This window comes from Macrotis lagotis, chromosome X (assembly GCF_037893015.1).
Source record: "Macrotis lagotis isolate mMagLag1 chromosome X, bilby.v1.9.chrom.fasta, whole genome shotgun sequence".
NCBI lineage: Eukaryota > Metazoa > Chordata > Mammalia > Peramelemorphia > Peramelidae > Macrotis > Macrotis lagotis.
This window is the reverse complement of record NC_133666.1, coordinates 77,744,081-77,756,086: the sequence shown is the minus strand read 5'-3', so window position 1 is coordinate 77,756,086 and position 12,006 is coordinate 77,744,081. Positions and strand designations below refer to the sequence as shown.

The window sequence follows — 12,006 nt, the reverse complement described above, 5'->3', positions numbered from 1 at the left end:
CTGCGGTGGTGGTGGTGGTGGCAACAATGGTGGTGGCGGAGGAGGAGGTGGTGGTAGCGGTAGCAGTAACGGTGGCTGTGGCTGAATCTCCTGCCTCCTTGTTGTGGTCCCCAGGGGGAAGGGCTCTCAAAGGCCACCAGCCTCTCCTCCTCCTCCTCCTCCTTTTTCTCCTCCTCCTCCTCCTCCTCCTCCTCCTCCTCTTCCTCCTCCTCCTCCTCTTTCTCCTACTGCTCTTCTTCCTCCTGTTGTCCTGGAGACCAGGGGTCTGCTCTGCTCTTGAGAGGATGGGGAGGGGATGCGCATTACACATACATCACATGGGTCCCACATAAGTTCCATCTCTGCCCCACAGGCCTTAGATTCCATACTAGGCCCTGGCTATGCTGTGCCCAAGTCTGGAGGGATCCCCTAATGGCCCTCCCACTTCTATGGGCACACAACCTCTTGGGACCAGACCACAAGGAAGCAGTCCCAGTCTGAAAAAACATGCAGAAATAGAAAGAGGGAGACAGAAACATTGAGAGAAACCGAGACAGGCAAGACCCCCAGCATAAGACAAGAAAATGCCAACTACAGAGGCAAAGACTGGCACTGAGAAAGAAAGAAACAGAACAGGGTAGAAAGGGCCACCCCGACAGAGACCCCAAGAGATGCTTCCTCCATCCCCGTGCCAGGCCCCTTCCCTTCCCTCCCCAGTCAGGGTTCCAATTCGGAGGAGGCATAAGAGGCAGCCACAGCTGCACATTCCTGGCATGCAAATGAGGTGGGAGATCTGAGCTTCTCCCCTCTCCCCCCTCCCACCTGAATTGGCCAGAATAAGGAAGAGGAGGAGGGCCAGAGTTGAGAACTGGACCCTGAGGCCTCCAGGGTAGCCACTGGCTCCAGGAGAAGCATGGGCACTGGAAGCTCAGTGCCTTGGTGGCTGGCTGCGGGGAGGGGGGATCTCCAAGCACCAGAGAGATAAAGGGGATGGGGAGCTAGGCTGAGAGGCCCTGAGAATGGGAGACTACAGGAACAACGGGTCAAGAAAGAGCAATGAAAGGAGGTGGGGAAGAAGGGCACAGAGGGGGAAGAGAAAGGGGGAACACGGGTAGAGGAAGGCAGCCCCCCACAGCCCTGGAGTGGGGGAGGGACCTTGACAAATGTGAGGGGGTGGGGAGAAAGCAGACACAGACAGGCTTGAGTCTGGGAGAGGGCAAGTACTGAGAGGGGAAGCAGAGAAACAAGACCCCCGGCTCCTCCGGGGCCACCAGCCTAAAGGACCTCTGGAGAGCCCAGAACGCCAGGCCTAGGTACTAAACCCGAAATGGCACTTCTGCTTTCTGCCGCTAGAGGGAAGCACTTGCTCCCTTGCTTTCCTCAAGCTTGGAAAACAGAGAAGTTGCCCAGGGCTGGCCACCGGTCATCCACTCTCCCAGGCTGCCTAGTCACTGGGGGGGGGGGGGTCTGGGAGCTTAGCTTTGAAGGAGCTTCCAGATGAGAAGAGGGCTGGAGGGCAATTCCTGCTGTCCGGTGGATGGTGGGGTGAAAGGGACTTCAGAAGCAGAATGGGGAGCTACAAGAGCTGTCTGAGCTAGGGAGTAGAGGCTGTAGAATGAAGGTAGAACTCAATGGAGACTTCAAGTTGGCCCAAACTCTTGCCCTCCCCCCCTCAGGAAAATCTCCCTCTAGAACTCCACCTTCCTCCTAGTCCCAGGTCCCAACTTCCTGCTCACTCCTACCTCACTCTCCACCTCTGCCAACATACTTAATGTTCCCTTTCGCCACTTAGAGACTTTCTATTTCCTTGACCAAACAGCCTCCCTTCCTTTAGGGTTCATGCAGTCCGGATTGCTCTCCTGATGCAGCTCTTAGTGGATGTTAACTACCCATCTCCCCTCTTTCTCAAATTCAGCACCTGCTTCACACCCTTGCTTCCTGTCCTCATCATAGGACACGTTTATCCTATTCATGTTTATTGCCTGACTGATTTCAATATGGCATACTGATGTTCCCACAATCACCCTCACTCCCCATGAGCTACCTCCCTCCCCTCAACTACCCCACACCCACAAGTGGTGCCTTTCCATGCTTGTGAACTTAGAAATTCCTTCATTTCACAATCTTTGCTCATTGCACTTCACTCTAACCCCATTTTTTCCTTGTCCTTACTGTCCCAACCTGTAGGTCCTCTGCCTTCAGTTCTCTCTCCAGTCTTGAGAGTCTGCTCCCTGCCCAAACTGGACCCAACATTATATGACCCTCTTCACCAGTGGAATCACAAATCCACCAGAACTTTATGTTAGTGATTTTCAATTTTTCCCAGTTACATTTGAGTCTGGTCCCTCCACTCATCCACCTGCCTTGGTTCTTTGGTCATCTGTGATGTGGCTGACATGTGGAGGGTAAGGGGGGTGGGGTGGGGGAGAATTCAGGCCCAGCCTCCTTTCCTAATCCTTACGTGTTAGTTTCCCCAAAAAAGAGACAAAAGCTTCCCCAACATCTAATCTTAACAGCTTTCTAGCCACATAAAGGATATGGACAATAAATGCCCCTCTAACTTGGTGGATTTCTAAAGGGACCAAATCCTTTACCATATCAAAATGGCCCCCAATAACCAGATGTTTCCATATAGAGAGCCCATGGGGACTGAGTCCAGAAAACCAAAATACCATACCCCTTCTGAGTTAGGGGCAAATTAAGCCTCCTTTTGTTAACTGTTTAATGGTTCCAGAGCAGGTCATTTCATTCCAACATCAAACCCCAATCTAGAGAGTGTTAGCATTAGAGCAGAACCTCTGACACCCAGCAAATTTCAATATATGCCCCATCTGGCCTCCTTCCATCCTACCCACTTTCCATTGAAGGGAGCTGGAAGAAGTTATGAAACTGAGCTGAAGGGATCTCAACAAATCTGGGTTATCCAACCTCACCTGGGTCCTCACTGCAGCAATGCAATGCTCCTCCCTAATAAACTCCCATTTACCATAGTGGCAGCTTCAACCCATCTCTTTTCTCCTCAAGCCTCCTACATGACACCACCCACAGGTGAGGACTTGGTTTCATCCTTCACATCCCTCACCCTGCCACTAACTCCTCCCTCCCTCCAATCTCTGATAAAGAAATGGCCAGCCCTGGCACACAAACCCTTTCCTCCCCTTCCACCTTCCACAGCAGATCACCTAATTAGCTCCACTCTGGAATGGGAAATTTCTCCTTATCTACTGGCTACTGCTCTCCAATGTGCCCAAGTCTCCTCTATCCTAAAAAATAAAAACCCTTTAACAGACAAAAGGAATTTGTCCATAAAAAAGCTTTTACTGGACGCTCCCATTCCCTAGATCTTGCGTCCTTTTTACTGCCTTCTTTCTTTTTTTTTCTTCTCTCATTCTTTAATCATCCTTCTGTAGTCTGGTTTCTGACCTCATTTCACTGAAACTTTTCTCTCCAAAGTGACCACTAATTTCTTAGTAGCCTTTTCTCAGTCCTCATTCTCCGACCTCTCACTACAGCTTTAGACACTGTTCGTCACTCTCTGCTTCTGGATACTTTTCTCTTTGGGTTTTCAGAACATTGCTGTCTCCTCTTACCTGTCTGACCATTCCTTCTCATATTACTTTCAAATTTGTCTGGCTTATCAGTGTTTCTTTCTGAACTTTCTTCTTTTCCTTTCTGTGTACTTTTTAAAAATTTTTATTTTTTTAGATTTTTTTGCAAGACAATGGGGTTAAGTGGCTTGCCCAAGGCCACATAGCTGGGTAATTTAAGTGTCTGAGGCCGTTTTTGAACTCAGGTACTCCTGATTCCAGGGCCGGTGCTCTATCCACTGAGCCACCTAGCCACCCCCCTTTCTGTGTACTTTTAAAAATATTTCAAAGAATTCTGACCAATGACACTCCCCCAATAAAGAGCCTTGTAACAAATAAACTGAGTCCAGCCAGGGCCAGGGCCAGGGCCAGCCATAACGAGTCTTCTAGAAAACAGCTATCATGCTTCCAAATGGCTCCCTAAGGTCTTAGGGTTTGCAAACTTGTATTTCTTATGAAATGCCTGCCATGGCCATTTAGAGTTCCAGTTCCAGGCACTATACTAAGTACTGGGGAGAAGAAGAAGGGCAAAGGAAAGGGGAATAAGCGTTTCCTATAGCACCTGCTATGGGTCGGGCACTATGACAAGCACTTTTCTTTTGCTACAAAAATTATGTCATTTGAGATCATGAGAAAATGAGAAAGGCAAAAGACAATTCCTGCCCTCAAGAAGCTCCCAGTCCAATGGGTCAGACAATATGCAAACAGCTGTGACCAAATAAACTCTGGACGGGACAGATTGGAGAGAATCATGAGAGGTAAGCTCATAGTGATATGGAGGACTGGGAAAGGCTTCTAGCAGAAAGTGGGATCTGAGGGGCGGCTAGGTGGCATAGTGGATAAAGCACCGGCCCTGGAGTCAGGAGTACCTGGGTTCAAATCTGGTCTGACACTTAATAATTACCTAGCTATGTGGCCTTGGTCAAGCCACTCAACCCCGTTTACCTTTGCAAAAACCTAAAAAAAAAGTGGGATCTGAGCTGAGATTTGTGTGATACTAACTGTGACTCCTTGGCACTTGGAATTCTTTGACCACAAACTCTGGATTTTTGACATATATATTCCTGGATTTTTTCATTTCAAGATTTCTTTCAGAGGGTAACTGATAGATTCTATTTCTACTTTGTTCTAAGACATCTGAGCAGTCTTAATATCTAAGATCTTTTGGTCATGGTTCTAAGGGAGTCCATTGATTCTCCTTGATCTGTTTTCCAAGTCAGTTGTTTTTGCTATGAGATCTATTTTTTTCTATTTTGATTTTATGACTCTGATTTTTGACTTTGTTTTAATAAATATTCCTTACTGCCTCGTGGAAGCATTAGCTTCTGCTTGATCAATTCTAACTTTTAGGTAGTTTTGTCCTTGGGCATTTCTATCTTAATTCTCTTCCCAAATCTTTCTTCCATAATTTATTTTTCTCCCCCTTTTTTTCCTATAGCATTCTCATTGGCTTTTTAAAAATAATTTTTAGCTTCTTAAAATTTTGTTTCATTAACTTTCAGGAATACTAGTTGAACTTGTGCCTACACTGTAATTCTTTCTTTTTGAGGTTTTGCTTGTAGATGTTTTAGAGTCATTTCCTTCCAGGTTTGTATCTTGAGCATTTCTGTCACTATTAAATGGTGAGATATTTTTTGTTTGCTCATTCTTCCAGTCTACTTCTGGACTTCAGAATTCAATTTAGAGTTGGCCTCTGTGAACTTCTGGAGACGGTATTTGAATTGAGCTTGGGTCCTCTTGGATCAAGTTGATTTCTTGGTGTAGTGACTGTTATATTTTAGGATTTCAAGGACAACTAACACTGGACCCCTGAAAGTTTTTGGTTCTCCCAAAGTTTGATCCAGAGCAAAGTCTAACAACTTCTTCCCTACTGATATGAGTTTCGCAAGTTTCTGACCTCTTGCAGGCTTGCTCCTGGTTGGAAGTTCCAGTAGACTACTACTGGACTCAGCCACTATCAGTCAGTTGGAAAGCTCTATGATGATGTTTGATGGTTTGTCTTTCATCCTTGAAGACCCTAACATCAGAGATGATGGCATGACCAGCAAAGTGAATGGGATTCAAGTGTAAGGGGAGGCTGTGCGAAGTCACCAGCCTCACTTGCTCCTCCAGAGCCATCTAGGTCCAGGGGTCAGATCAGGAGAGCTAGTGACAGCCTGATATGACAATGACAGAACTACAGGCTCTCCTTTGGTCTAGAACTCCTGCCCTGGTTATTCCTCTTCAGGCTTCAGACTTGGCTAAGGTCAAAGCCACACAGCTACTATTTGTTTCTGAACTTGTTCCTAGCTCAATACATAACTTATGAATCACAAGAACGCCTCACCCTGGAATGCTACTCTTAGACACTGGTCCTCTGGAATCATTACGTATCAATGTGCTGATCAAAGTTAAATCTTCTCTAGTTGTTTGCTTTTATAATTTTTAAAATATAAATTGTTCTCCTGGTTCTGTCACTCTGCATTACGTCGGAGGAGTCTTCTCCAGTTTATCTGAAACCCTTTCCTTCATTCTTAGAATCACTGAATGGGTGTTGCTTCAGTCAAACTTGAGACCTGTTCAAAACCTTAGCTTAAAAAGACCCAGGTCTCCCACTATATCTGGGGCCATCTCCAGTCATCCTGATCCATATCTGGCCACTGGAAACAGATGGCTCCAGAGGAGAAAGTGAGGCTGAGGATTTTGCACAGATTTAAACCTCATTTAAATTCACTTTCAGGTCATCTCCCTGATGTCATGATTATCTTTGAGAACAGTGGGCAAACAACAATAACAGTAGCAGCAACAGCACAGTAATATTCCACCATATTTATGTATCATAACTTGTTCAGCCACTTCCCAAATGATGGACACCAATTTCTAAATCTTTGCCACCACAAAAAGAGCTCCTATAAATATTTTTGAATATATAGTACTATTTGCTCTTTTTAAAAAATCTCTTTGGAGGACAGGCCAAACAGTAGTATATCTGGGTCAAAGGGTATGTACTATATAGTGACTCTGGGGGACAAAGTTCCAAATTGCTTTCCAGAATGATCAGACCCATCCATGGCTCTACAAATACTACTAATGTGCCAGTTTTCCAGCAGCTCTCCCAAAATTTGCCATATAACTGAGGCTTGCTTCATGGTAGCATGGAGGCCTCTGGATATCCTCCAAAGACCCCTCAAAGGTCCCCTCCATGTTACTCAAATTGGGCATATTGGAAGTCTGGATTACAGCCTTTTTCTATTTTGTCAATTTGATGGGTGTGGCATAGAACCTCTGAGTTGTTTCAGTTTTTATTTCTGTGATTAGTGATTTGGCTACAAGTGACTTGTATTTCTTACCTCGAAAACTGCCTTTGAAGGATCACGAAATTATTTCAACTAGAATTCCTTTTCCTATTTTTTCCTGCTAGGGAAGGCAGTAATGGATGCTTACGATTTATGTGCTAGAGTAGGTAAGTGGGAGTTGGGTGACCTGTTTGGGTAGCCATATTGACTAGAAGTCAGTACAGTTAATACAGTAATTTGTTACTCCCTACCCCCACCCCTGTGCCCTACAGCACAAATCTGATTTTATCCTTCACCTCTTCAAGAATCTTCAGTGATGGGTAGCTAGGTGACTCAATGGATAGAGCACTGGCCCTGGAGTCAGGAGGACCTGAGTTCAAATCCAGCCTCAGACATTTCATAATTACCTAACTGTGTGACCTTGGGCAGGTCACTTAACCCCATTACCTTGCAAAAAGCAAAAAAATAAAAATAATAAAAAAAGAATCTTCAGTGACTCACTGAATCCTCAGCCTGCCTGCCACTATAATCTAGCTCCTTCCTACCTTTTTGGTCTTCCACTCCAACTGGTCTGCTAGCTGTTCCCAGAAGAAATGTTCCATCTTCCCAACTTTGCAGAGGTTGTCCCCATCCTCCATCAACACCCCAATTCATCTCCTCCTCCACTCCAGCCTCTTAAAAATCCTTCATTTCTTCCCAGCAGAACATGTCTCTCTCCACCTGAGTTCTATTAATTCTCTGTCTCTCTTTTACATTTACTTTGTAGTTTCTCTGTCTATTGCTGGCTTTCTGTGGGAGTGAAGAACTCTTGGTTTTTGTCCCTGTATCTCAGCCACTAGTACCGTACTTGAATGACTAATCTTGCCTGATTGACCTATAGGCAATCCTCCTGACTGACCCGGGTACATGTGAGCAGGATCCCTAGGTTTAGTTTACAAATTCCTTTCAAGTTGGGAAAGTTTTCTATGGCTTACAAAGTTCCCTAATATTTACAAAGGCTTTCATGATTTCAAAAGTACCCTTTGGTTTAAACAGTCCTTGACAAAGCCACTGCAGAGCAGGGTAGACAAGGTATACCAAGTGATCCTAGGGAAAAGACTAGGAGGAAGACTAGGAGGAAGGGGCAGCTCTCTCCTCATGGTTTCCTGAAGTAATCTTTAGGGCTTTCAAGGCTCAGCTCATAGAGTACCTCCCACATGTGATTGAAAAGGAACATGTGTTGGCAATGGGGAGGTGAAAGGGATAACCCCTCCCTCCCTTCTGCTACCACTTCAAATACTAACCCTTTAGTCCTAGCTCACCCGAGCTAAAGTTGGAAAATTCCTGGCCCCTGCCAGGGCTCCTATCTTCGGGTTGGGCTGCTGCTAGTGGATTCCTTCACACTGAGCTCATTGGAAGTGCAGAATCTAGCTTACCTATTTCTAGGATGCTTTACACCTTTCCTCATTGAATCAACACTTGCTCCCACCTGGTTCCCCCACTTAGAGACCACTTAGGCCCTTTTTTTTATCAGAGCTCAGGAACCAGGAGGGCCAGCACTGTTCAGTGAGTGATTTTAGAAAAATCTCCTTTCCCCTTGAGGGGCCTCACCCCTCCAGTCAACCTCCAACTTATGATTGATTTCAAAGCTGAGAAGGAGGGAATAGACAAAGTTCTTGGTTGTTTTTTAGTTTTTGCAAGGCAGAGGGGTTAAGTGACTTGCCCAAGGCCACACAGCTAAGTAATTATTAAGTGTCTGAGGCCTAGACAAAGTTCTTGATGAAGGTTAGGAGGAGGAATTTAAGAGATTAGAGATCTGAACCCATCCCATTGTTAAACCTGTCCTCTTGCTTTGCTTTCAGAGTTGGTCATGGTTGGTCTTGCTGCAGCAAGAGCACCACGGGACTGGGAGCCAGCAAGCCCTGAGTTCAAATTTGGCCTCAGGTGCTCACTAACTGTGTGACCCTGGGCAAGTCACTTAGCCCTGTTTGCCTCAGTTTCCTCATCTGTAAAACAAACTCCATCATCTTTGCCAAGAAGCACCAAATGAGGTCACTTGGGGAGTCGGACACAAGAGAAACAACCGATACATGTGAAACCATACAAAGGGATGTGCTCTTTCCTCAACATCCATCCTCAATATTTCTGTCCATTTCCCCAGACAGGATGGGGTAGCTCCTGGCCCTCCTAAACAAGTGCAATGGGGGGAGGAGGTATGGCGAAGAGAAACCAACACAGCCATGAGTAAGGAGCTGAGATTTGGGAATTTATTTGGACACCGTCACAGTGCTGAAGATGCACAGGCAGTTGAAGGTCAGGGAGCTCTAAGACTGGAACTCTTCTATTTTCCATAGCTCATGTAGCTTAGGAGATTTTTCAGTTTCTGAAATTCATCCATATGAACCCAAAGGAACGTATGAATTTACTGCTACTCTTCCTTTACCTAGTTCACAAAGTGCTGAAGGAGGCACACAGGGATAGATTTCCTGATCTCATCCCCACTCTGCCTCCAGAGATAAAGTGAGTAGCAGGAAGCAATAGGTCTGTCTTGGGCACAGAAGGGATTGTGGTTCCTAGGAAGCACCTATAAAACCTGAGGAACTCCCCAGATCTCCTCCAGGTTCCCATTTAGAGCCCTAGACTGAGCTCTTCAAAGACAGACAGAGATGAACAGACAGGAACATAGACATGGATGGACAGACAAGGATGGAATAGTCAGCAATGTGGACACATGGATAGACAAGGTCACAGAGATGTGGACAGACATACAGGGAAACAACACACAAACAAGGAAATACAAGAACAGAGTCACAGAGGGACACAGAAAGAGATGGGGATAGACAGGGAAGGAGAAAAGGATGGAATGACAAGGATGAATATACAGATATAGACCAGAGATAGGGATGGATGGACATGGACAGAGACTGGAATGAACTCACAAAGAGAAAAACAGGGAAGTGGAGCATGCTAAACACTCAAGGGATCTTCAATTTGATAAACACTTATTAAACCACTGTGTGCATGGTACCCATATTGTGGATGAAAAAAAACAAGCCAACAAAGGTCCTACTCTTAAGGGGCATACAGGTGATTTGGGGGAGGCCACTATGAGTTGTATGTTCTGGGAAGATTAGGCTTTGACAGATGGACAGAGGCTTGTGTCTAGCAAGAGAGAGCTGAACAAGATTTGGGGCATGGAGAGATTATACACATTTGGCTAGACCACAGAGTGCAGGGACAGGAATAGCATAAGGGGAAGCTGGATAGACCAATAGGAAGCAGACTGTGGAGGCTTCCAATGTCAGCAGTAGGGAACTGGGCTAGTTTCTGGAAGGCTGAGAAGCAAGGAACCCTCTGCAGCCTGTAGCACAGGAGGGGTTGTGGGCACATCTTACCTAGGGTCCACTGCAGCAGGATGGACTCTCTCACATGACAGTGGACAGTAGGTGGTGGTGCAGTGGATAAAGCACCCCTGGGCCTGGAGTCAGACAGACTCATCTTCCCGACTTCAAATCTGGCTGGGTGATGCTGAGCAAGTCACTTCACCCCACTTGCCTCAGGTTCCTCATCTGTAAAATGAACTGGAGAAGGAAATGGCAAACCACTCCTCTACCTTTGCCAAGAAGATCCCAAATGGGCTCATGGAGAGTCAATCACACCTGAAAAACTCACAATGGAAAAGAGGGCCACATATGGTACAAACTTCATGAAACTGGGGTGGTAATGTCCTTGATACTTGCTCCTTGAGAAAAGCTCAGCCTGAGAGAGGAGTGCTACTATCATTATAGCATCCTTCTGGGAATTGAAGCAAAGGCAGTTGAACCCATTTTGGCCCCTTCCTGGCTTTCCTTGACTGATTACCCACAAACTATCCTGACTAGAGCTTGTTTATACATGGTTGTTTGCTTGTTGTCTCACCCACTAAACTGTGAGTTCCTTGATAGTAGGGGCTGGGTTTTTCCCATTTCTTTGTATCCCTTACATTGTCTGGAATATAGTAGGTGCTTAAAAAATGTGCAATCATTGATTGAGGGATAACCATTATAATCAGATGAATAGGCAACAAACTCTGAGAGAGGGGCTGAGGAAGAAATTAAAAGCAATAACTAAATCCCAGACTTCCTCACAAAATAAGAGGGACTGGAGATGCTGAGGAGGCTGAGTGCAAGCAAGAGTCATGGCCCCTCCCTCTGAGACACCTGCTTGCGGGGAGGGGGGATTTGGGAGGTTATGAACATTTTCTTGTCATTCCCTTCTAACAAAGTGAACACTCAATGTGGAGGCTAGGAGCCCCCTCCCTCTTCCAAACATTCCCAGGTTGGGCTCCTTCACCCCAAAGTCCTACAATCCACTTGGGGGTAGCTAGAGTTCCCACTGGATCTCTGAGGCAGAGAGAAGAGATCCACTTCTAAGGTCTGAAAACTAAGTCAAGTGGGTTTCAAATATCCATTGACTATTCAAGCAGAGGTTTCTTTAGCCAATTTTCCTGGAGTTGAGAAGGCTGTTGAGATTTGGCCACAATGAGAAGAGGAAAAGAGGCTCACTCTTTCTTCCATTGATAGCTGGTTGGCCCAGTCCTTATTGGGGCCCATTTAAAATGAGAGAGCTGGCCTTGAAGACTTCAGAGCAATCAAGGACTCTGGTGCCTGGAGTCCTTTCACATATAAGTAGCAGTGGAAGCCTGAGCCCCTGGAAGAGGAAGAAAAAAGGGAAAAAATACCCACTTCTATGTCCAATCGGGTCTTTCAGCTGTCATTCAAATCAGCAGAGGAATGAGAAGATGAAGACTCAGGAGAAACTCACAAACTGCAAAAAGCCTCTGGTGGTTTCCTTGGAAGTGGTTTAGTAAGAAATAGAGCCAACAGGAATTGGGTTGCAAGAGACTAATTCATGACCCTCAATGGTGGCAGGGAGCTGCTTTTCCCTGCTCTATCTCCACCTACCACATACCACCCACATGTGTTATATATACATGGATGGGTATTCATATAGATCTATGTAAACATTTATTTGTGTGTGCCTGCGGATCTGTATGGATGCCCAATTTGGGCCTGGGTGTCTAAGAGCTTTGAGAATCTGCCTGTCTTTTCTCATTTTTTTTTTTACTAACCTCCAACAGAGCACACACAGCCTCGGGAGTGTAGAGCCATCTGGGGTTTTTGCGTAATTATTATTGCTAGGCCTCC

At 45.8% G+C, this 12,006-nt stretch overlaps 1 long non-coding RNA gene across 1 annotated transcript; it reads right to left on the bottom strand.

The window, feature by feature from the left end:
• Positions 1-149: 149 nt before the first annotated feature.
• On the bottom strand, positions 150-12,003 carry LOC141503100 (uncharacterized). Its single transcript, XR_012472760.1, has 2 exons — positions 10,216-12,003; positions 150-270 (listed from the first exon to the last, which is right to left on the bottom strand). It is a non-coding gene; the product is annotated as an uncharacterized LOC141503100 (long non-coding RNA).
• Positions 12,004-12,006: the final 3 nt, after the last annotated feature.